This window comes from Xyrauchen texanus, chromosome 16 (assembly GCF_025860055.1).
Source record: "Xyrauchen texanus isolate HMW12.3.18 chromosome 16, RBS_HiC_50CHRs, whole genome shotgun sequence".
NCBI classification, from domain to species: Eukaryota; Metazoa; Chordata; class Actinopteri; order Cypriniformes; family Catostomidae; genus Xyrauchen; species Xyrauchen texanus.
The window spans coordinates 36,911,874-36,921,456 of NC_068291.1; the positions used below are offsets into that span (position 1 = coordinate 36,911,874).

Consider the following 9,583-nt stretch of genomic DNA (forward strand, 5'->3'; position numbering starts at 1 on the left):
CTCCCGGCAAGAACGCAGACTCAACTCATTCCACCTGCGCTGCCTCAGGAAAATCCTGGGCATCACCTGGCAAGATCATGTCCCAAACAAGGACGTCCTGGCCCAGGCTGGAATAACAAGCATGTTTGCATTACTCTCCCAGAAACGCCTGCGCTGGCTAGGCCACGTCAGTCGCATACAGGATGGTCGTATACCCAAGGATCTACTCTACAGCGAGCTTGCTACGGGCTCCAGACCTATAGGAAGGCCTGTTCTTCGCTACAAAGACGTTTGTAAACGTGATTTGAAAGCAGGCAACGTCAACCCAGCAGTTTGGGAAGTAGAAGCTGCAGATCGCTGCAGATGGAGGCAAGTGGTTAAAGCAAGCATCAAGGTGTCTGAGAAAAGAGAGCATGAGTGGGAAGAGCGGAAAAAGCACAGACGGAAGAGGGTTGCATTAGCAGATATAGGACAAATAGACCCAGGCACATGCTACATCTGCAGCAACTGCAATAGAGCCTGCCGCTCCAAAATCGGACTGTACAGTCACAGCAGGCGCTGCAAACCAACCACAGAGACTCCTTGACGCATATTCCATTGTCTCCAGAGACAGACGGATGCCAAGAGACAGGTTTTCCTAGTTCTTATTGAGTGTGTATATATATCACAATTTCTAGAATCTGCAACTTTAAAACTTAAAATTGTGTTTATTCTTGTAATTACAAATCTCCCAATTGTGAGTTTGTATCTCGCAAATTTTGACTTTATATCATGGCCATTAATGTCCTTGCCACTCTTTTCCATACAATAAAATGAATGGGGTCTGGGTCCGTAAAGTTCCAAAATGACAAAAAAGCCAACAATTCACCCAAAAATGTAAATGCTGTCATCATTTACTCATGCTCATGTTGTCCATATATTCTGTGGAACAGAAAAGATGATATTAGGCAGAATGTTAGTCACTGTTTACTTTTATTGAATGGATATTCATATTTTTTAAAGAAAGTGAATGGTGACGGAGGCTAACATTCTGCTCAATATCTCCTTGTGTTCCACGGAAGTCTTACAGGTTTGGAAAAACATGAGAGAGAGTAAATGATGGCAGAATTTTCATTTTTGGGTAAACTATCCCTTTAATAGTGGTCCAGTGAATTTGTGTACTATTTCAAGTATTCTGTAATGAAATGACAGGTTTGCGTGAAGAACAGATCATTCCACTGACATCACTGTGACACCACAGGCACAGGTTTACTGGAAAAGATCACGAAAACAAAATATATTTGTATTCCTGGCTCATTAGCAAACATTACAATTGCTGTCAATATTGGATTGACATTCACTAATCCAATTTATGGGTTGACAATATTAAATAATGATGCTTTGGACTAATAGGATCACAGAGGAAGGCTGCAGTGCAGATTAGTAACAGAATACCATAATCACTACACAATAAATATAAATGCATGCAGGGAAAACACAGATGTGCTAATCAATAACGGTAAGTAGATGGTCAACTTGAATCAGGTCCATCAAGGGGGCAACAGGGAACTTTACTATCATGCTATAATATCTAAAACTGGTTTAAACAGCATTTTGCTAATTTGTTAATAATTATTATGAAAACAGATTTATATTGTCTGAGAAACTGTACTTGGAATATTTGAACTTTGTATTTTTTATTTATTTATATATTTATTTAATCAATTTTAACCATAAACCTTGATGTTCATTAAAAAAAAAGTCCATGGACACACTATGCTTTAACAACTACACATTGATAATGGATCATTTTCCTGGGATAACCATGCCTATATTCCAGACTGCAAAATTGTATATATGTCCTTGAGCAAAACTCTCCCACTTGCAAATTAAAACCTATAAATCAGGTAGTGGATAAATGATCTTTGGCCAACACTTGACACTTTTGATATTATCTGAATTACCATATCCATATGTTATGCTTGACACTTGAATTGTGTTTGATGCACAAGCTTTAACAAGTTCCTTAATATTTGATTGCTATACTTGGTTGTAATTCAAAGTGATACCTTAAAGGATTAGTTCACCCAAAAAAATTGAAAATTCTCTCATCATTTATTCACCCTCATGCCATACTAGATGTATATGACTTTCTTCTTATGCAGAACACAAACTATGTTTTTTATGCGGATATCTCAGCTCTGTAGGTAGGAATAGGTGCCAAAATGACACTCCTAAAAGCACATAAAGGCAGCATAAAAGTAATCCATATCTTCAGAAGTGATATACTAGGTATGCTAGAAATTATTCTCCCTGCCCAGTGGGGTGTGAAGAACGTGAATCACCAAAAACACCAGAAGAAGAATGTGAAAGTTAAAGTGGAGATTGAACTGAGCAGGGAGAAACATTTGTTTTGTAAAAATTTACTTAAATATTGATCTGTTTCTCACACACACACCTATCATGTCGCTTGTAAAGACATTGATTTAACCACTGGAGTCATATGGATTACTTTTAGGCTGACTTAAGTGATTTTTGGAACTACACAATTTTGGCACCCTTTCACTTGCATTGAAACACTAATCTTCATATGTGTTCTGTTGAAGAAGAAAGGCATTCACATCCAGGAGGGCATATGTGTGAGTAAATTATGAGAGTATTAACATTTTGGGGTGAACTATTCCTTTAAGTGCCAGAGTGTTACTTTAACCAGTTGTTGCATGACGTACATTACTATTTAAAATTACATTACTGTTCTTATTAAGCTGTTGTGTGTCATTTGTGGATACTTTCTTATCTCCCAGCATAATATGCAGAAACAACTAAGCCATTTGCATGTTGATTTTTCCCAAAATTTTTTAATGTTGTGGATTTGTGGCGCTAACAAAACATTGCTCGGTTCGTTTTGAGCATACAAACCAGCCTGACATTGCAATATTGGCTCAACCAATTGCGTGAGTTTGAGGCGGGACTATCTATTTGCCTAACCAATGGCAGATGGGTGGAATGTTCTGGAAACCTGTTTGAAAAGCTAACCTTTTTAGAAATGATTTTTAATAATGCTAGAGTCACAGAAATTCCACACTTCACTTTTAACCATTCAGGAAGTGATATATCCAAGCACCACTTTTACACCTTATAAAATATTACTTTCCTTTTTATATGTCATTGTGTTTTATAACAACATAAAAGGCTGATAAAGGTGATGATAAAGATGATGATGCACTAAGTACCACTGGATTATACTGAATTTAGGGCTGTTGATTTAACGCGTTAATTCAGTGCGATTAATTATATAAAAATAACATGTATAAAAAATAAGGAATATCCCTTCCATCTGAGCAATTCACGCTTGTAGTACCACCTGTTATCTCCAGGGGGCAGTAAACGAAACTCACTGTATAGGCAACGCGTAGCTTATACAGACAAAGAACAAACACACTTACCAAGAGCAAACAACACAAGATGAGATTGAGAACATGTTCTTACGAACAAACACAGCTTGATGGAGCGCAAACCCGAAGGCAGGGATCTCAAGACTTGTTTTCCTAAGTTTCAAACTTTGTTTAACTTGACACAGTGACCTAAAAACGGTATGTTTATGACACGACGCAACCGAGACACTCCAAAAGCGCCCATCTGACACAGTTGTACATTGATGCATCATAGCAGTGGCGGCTGCTGGTCTTTCAAAGAGGGGAAGCTCATTTTCGGCCTACATTATAAACTTATTTACCCTATTTTTTGCACTAAATCAATCTTAGGTGTTGATCTGCCCTGCTGTTTAATTCAAATTTTTTCCTCGTAAGGAAGACTTTCAAATGGCTTCGCCAAAATCAGGTCGACAATATTAGCACCGTCTGCCATCGTGCGCAGTTTCACCCGTACGACGCTAGCCTGTTGTAACCACCCACACCGTACTACGGGCGACTTACAGGTTCCCTCCAGGACCAATGATTTTCTGGGGCTCAATAACCAAGGAAAACACTCAAATACACAATTCCTTAAGTATAAATATAACAAATTTATTTTTGGACAATCATAATATTAAAACCCAGGGGGGACAGCAGGTTGATGAAATGACAGTTACAATTCTAATCATGCATTTGTAATTAATGCTAACATTTAATCAATAAATTGAAAGAAATAAAGCATCAAACAAACAAGACAATATATTCAGCACAGGGTTACCAACGTTGTTAAATACATGCATTAAATCAATTCATATGAGCACCTATAACATGCATAATTTCATTGCACTGCAAACCTTAAAGTCATATAAATCACTTAAAGACCACACCAGTAAATACACACCAAATATCAGGACATACCATCAATACCACTCACGCTAAATACATAGCCGTCGTCAAGAGCTAAACAGTATGATAGTCATATGGGAGGTGACCTGCTCTCCTACCCCCTTACTCACACACGCGCTCACTTTACACACAAATAGCGCCGGGGGACCAGTAGTCAACTTATACACATGAATGAAGGCCTCCCCGGCGAACATAGCAATACCAAGAAGACACACATCAACAACATTAAAATGAGAGTGTACTGCTGGCTTCCTTACCCGCTACCGGACGTGGGTTCCCGCATTCAAGGAAATCAGTGGCGGCCGCCAAACTTAAGGGGAAAACCCCAACGAAATATCCCTCCCAGTCTACTCGCACGCGTCTATCTCCAACCCACGTCCCGGCACGGCAGCCTCGGCAAAGAACTCAGCAGCAGCCACAAAACCCCCCAAACAACAAATTCATCATACCTTTATGGCTTTGATCTCTGATTGCTAATGCAACACAGGTGTTTCCCTTCCCTGGCACATCATGAGGAAAACACTATAGATGTTACTAGCGTTGCCACTCTCCTTATTTGGGATGAGCAGCTTACACTAGCCTACTGTATGAATGAATGAATGAACGAACGAACGCTCTAAAACAAAATATATTAAACTTGGTAAAACTGAAACAAGGAATGTGGTGTATAATTGTGTGAAATGTATTATGCAAATTGACTAGCAAGTTCGCCAAACAAATATAAAGAAATAGGTTGCAGTAGTTTGTCTTTCGACTACACTTGAGAAATCCGCGATGGGACTGAGCGCGAAATAGCTTCAGTGTTGCCAACTATTTTCAATGGAAAGTAGCTAAAGCCTGCTCGAAAAGTAGCTAAATGTCGCCAGATGACGTCATGCGTCATTAGCATATTAATGACGTCATCGCGTCGTATTTGCATTCTGCCTAATTTGTCGGTACTGTAGCCTACTTTAGTTTATAATAACGGTTATCTCCCCTAAACCGTGCTCATTCTGTTTTTATATAAGTATATAGCCGAAAAACGGTCAAATTAAACGTTTTTAATTAAAACAAAGGAGAAGGCAGCTGCTATGTGATCACTGATTGGTTCCTGCTAACACAGCGTGCACATGCGCAGCTCATTCATGTCTATGTCCGCTGGCGTGAGTCAACGGAATGTGCTGCTGCTATCAGCCGCTCACTGAACAGAGCAGACGCAGTGGGGAAGTAAGACCTCACGCTTGCAGTACTGGCGATATTTGGAATTTGGAAAGTTGCTAAGGTTTGTCCAAAAAGTCGCTAGATTTGTCGCTAGTCGCTTTTTTGAAAAAATGTCGCTAAAGGGGTCTGAAAAGTCGCTAAGTTGGCAACAATGAATAGCTTCAGTGACTTCTTATAGTACAGATTCGCTGTCAATCAAAAGGAGATGCAGTCTTTCGACAGATCCTCCAGTCATCACGCGGAAGCCCGGCGTCCGGGCCAGCCCACTCCTCATTCACATCGAGAGACGCTGAGCGTCCATGGGCGGGACATAATCGCAGCATTTATCCAATGACCGTCTATTTTCGGAGCACTGAAAAAAACTGTTCAGAGCAGCCCCATTGAAGTCAATGGACGCTCGGCTTCAACAGGGAAATGCACTGACGCTACGGGAATGTATGAGAAGTAAATCGAGTCAGCCGACCTGCTATATGTAATGTAGCTGATTCTGAACGAACTCGTCTTCGAGATGAACGTGTTCTAACGCATTTGTAGTCAATAAATTGTTTACACAATAGTACACATTTGACCATTATTTTTTTGACATTATAGGGGAAGCTGAGCTTCCCTTGCAGTCTTAAAGAAATCCCCACTGCATCATAGATATATCAAATATCTTATATTGCTGTGGACAGATGTGTAATTCTCACAAAATGCATCATTAAAAACAAAACAATAACAAAGATGGGAAATTATTTGATTCTTTTTTTAAGTATACAAAGAACCACTTTTTTGCTTTATGATTTATAATTTCATGCACCAAATAGTTAATTCAAGGCTGTCTTGAGAACACAAAAGTGATATTTATCATCCAAATTACTGAAAATGTTAGGTCTATATTTCAATATGAATCACTAAACACAAGTCAAGTCAAATTTATTTGTATAGCGCTTTTCACAACAGGCTTTGTTTCAAAGCAGCTGTACATTCAATTATGCTATAATAGAAAATGAATGAATATAATACCAATATTAGCTGTTTAACTTCATCCCACTGGTGTCAATCATTAACATTTTCCAAAGCTATAAGATTTTTCCACATGAACTAAAATAGTATGGACCCTATTGTGATTCTATCAACAGATTCATGTTGAAAGGGAGTGAAGTCTGTCTGACCTCTATCACTATCTGGGATAAATAGCCTTCAGGTGATAGGTCCTGCTCCTCAAAAACAAACATCGTCTAGCACACTTTCAGAGCACTGGGTGAAGAGTGACATCCGCATCCGAGACCCCATGGGAGAAGACAAAAAAACAAGCTGCTCTCCTCTAATTTTCAACAAAAGCATGTCCTGTGCAACACTTCCTTCGTGTGCAAAACACTGTTTTTACTTGGCCATCCTCATCCTGATGTAGATGTAAAGTAAGGGAGGTATTTGCAAGGCTCAGGAGACCTATCAGGATCAGGTGAAGTCAAATGTGAACATGTTTCATATAGAAAATGTGTTGCGACTTTCAAATCTGGCAAATATAAGAGACTGACATTTACTATTGGCTTCATCCAAAAAGCTGACAAGACAATTCCTGTTGCTGTTTACAATGTGTCATTTAAGATGAAGTGCATGTTTTGTGCTGAAAATGGGATTGTAAACAGCTAGATTTTTTATTTTCTAAAGAAAATTTGAGAGGTGTTTGCCTGTGTAAAACTACAGTCAGGTCCATAAATATTGGGACATCGACACAATTCTAATCTTTTTGGCTCTATACACCACCACAATGGATTTGAAATGAAACGAACAATATGTGCTTTAACTGCAGACTTTCAGCTTTAATTTGAGGATATTTACATCAAATCAGGTGAACGGTGTAGCAATTACAACAGTTTGTATATGTGCCTCCCACTTTTTAAGGGACCCTCAAATTAAAGCTGAAAGTCTGCAGTTAAAGCACATCTTGTCCGTTTCATTTCAAATCCATTGTGGTGGTGTATAGAGCCAAAAAGTTTAGAATTGTGTCGATGTCCCAATATTTATGGACCTGACTGTAGCTACTGGTGACAGCTCAGCAAACTTGATGATCTATCTTTATCTATCCAAGAACATTAATTTAATTCAATGACTGCTCCTCATGCTTCAAGCTAATAGTGTATAGAGATCAGTGTGGTGTCAGGGTATTCAGAGTTTTAGCTCTTAGTCCAATTCCACCCTACTGCAGAAAGGTCAGAGACTGTTAAAAATAACAATGGGTTGCATATTATTACAAGAAATATGGCACTAATAGAGATAGGTAAAGGGTCATCGTCTATATGCTGTGCACAGCAACAGAAATCTTGACGTTTTTTTTGTATACTGTCACAAGACATGAGCATTCACTGTGGATATCAGTTATGTTTTGATCTTGGTGGGGAAACACTGTACAGGCAGTTTCACCCATGGGATATAACAGGTTTAAGTGGTGATCACCCACTTTGTTTTTTAAGTTAGACCATCTAAGGGTTATTCTGGTAGGGCTGATACATGACCTTAAGTGGAAATGGAAGTCTGCTGAATGAAGAATATATTGTTCCAAACAGTAAATTATCTGAATCAGGAAAACACTATATTTATTGACAGCTACACTTAAAATCCCAAGCTTGTTCAACATGGGTTTATGGTTATATTTGCGCTTGTTGGACTTAAACCTGAAGTATGCAATTTCTGCATCAATAGCATGACCAAATGGAATTACAAAAATAAGCAATGTTTTCAAAACAGCTTTCTGAAAATGCCCCTCATCAACAGTTTAGATAGCCTTGCCCCCAACACACGCTATTGGCTAAGTAATGTTGTTGAGGGTCTAAGCGGGTCTCTCAAAACAAACACAGGAATTTTCATCCCCCACAAAGACACAATGTTCACATTGTAAAACAAAATAAAAAATAGAACAACCAACAATCACAGTAACCTGTCACACATATATTAGATACATAATAGTTATGTGATATTGTTGTAATAGTTGTCAGATGGATAGACTTGGGCTAGATGGGGAACAATTCAATTTCCTCACAATTTAGAGCAATGTATTTACAGGTAAGAATTCGTCATTGTACACTGCACAGTGTTGTAATCTTTCAGTATTGACAAGTACAACCTGTACATGCAGAATATGTTACACAATGTAAGATATGTGTAACTGTATGATTCACTATATCTACTGTAAATGATTTCCTAAATTGTTCAATTGCTTTACTATCTTTTATAGAGAGTGATGGAGCTGGAGGCTGATGAATCCCCACACATTTTTGTGTATGTTGATGAGGTAGGATTCAACTTTACCAAAGTCAGGAGATGTGGCTGTAATATTATTGGTCACCGAGCCACTGTTGATGTGCCAGGCCAGCGTGGAGGGAGCAATACAATGTGTGCTGACATATGTCCAGTGTTGGGAAGTAAGTAGTTACATGTAACAGTGTTACGTAATTTAATTACAAAATAAATGTAACTGTAATCTGTTACAGTTAATGAGAAAAAATGTGTAATTAAATTTCAGTAACTTATGAAAATGTTAAAATGCTAGAATATGTTGAATAATATTAATTTGTTGCTTTGTTTTTGATGTTCACTATGCCTCCTGTCATTTAAAGGCTGTTTAGTAAAGATATGCTATTTTGATGCTTTTAATTGGTTCTCTTGTTTGAATTTGCAGCGCACTACGTCTGCCAATTACATAAATCCACATTGCCGCTGAAAGCTTAAGGCTACAACCTGTCTGAGATTTGCCACCATGGTGAGGGATAAAAATGCATTCCATTTCTGGAAATTTTCAAATAATTTCATCCAGAAATCAGAAAAGGGCGCAAATATACGGAAGAGGATTAGGGCCAAGCAATAATAAAAAAATAAAACCATCTCGAGGTTAAAGTCATAATGCGAGATTAAACTCGTTAAATTTCGAGAAAAAAGTCGAAATACAATCTTGAGAATAAACTCATTAAATATCGAGAATAAAGTCATTATAATGTGAGATTAAACTTAACGAGTTTTTTCTCGAAACACAACGACTTGATTCTCGATATTTAATGAGTTTATTCTCAAGATTGTATTTCGACTTTTTTCTCGAAATTTAACGAGTTTAATCTCGCATTATAATG

General features: G+C 38.1%; 1 long non-coding RNA gene across 1 annotated transcript; it reads left to right on the forward strand.

The window, feature by feature from the left end:
* Positions 1-5,394: 5,394 nt before the first annotated feature.
* On the forward strand, positions 5,395-9,349 carry LOC127657296 (uncharacterized). Its single transcript, XR_007972264.1, has 3 exons — positions 5,395-5,538; positions 8,695-8,881; positions 9,139-9,349. It is a non-coding gene; the product is annotated as an uncharacterized LOC127657296 (long non-coding RNA).
* The last annotated feature ends 234 nt before the right edge of the window (positions 9,350-9,583 follow it).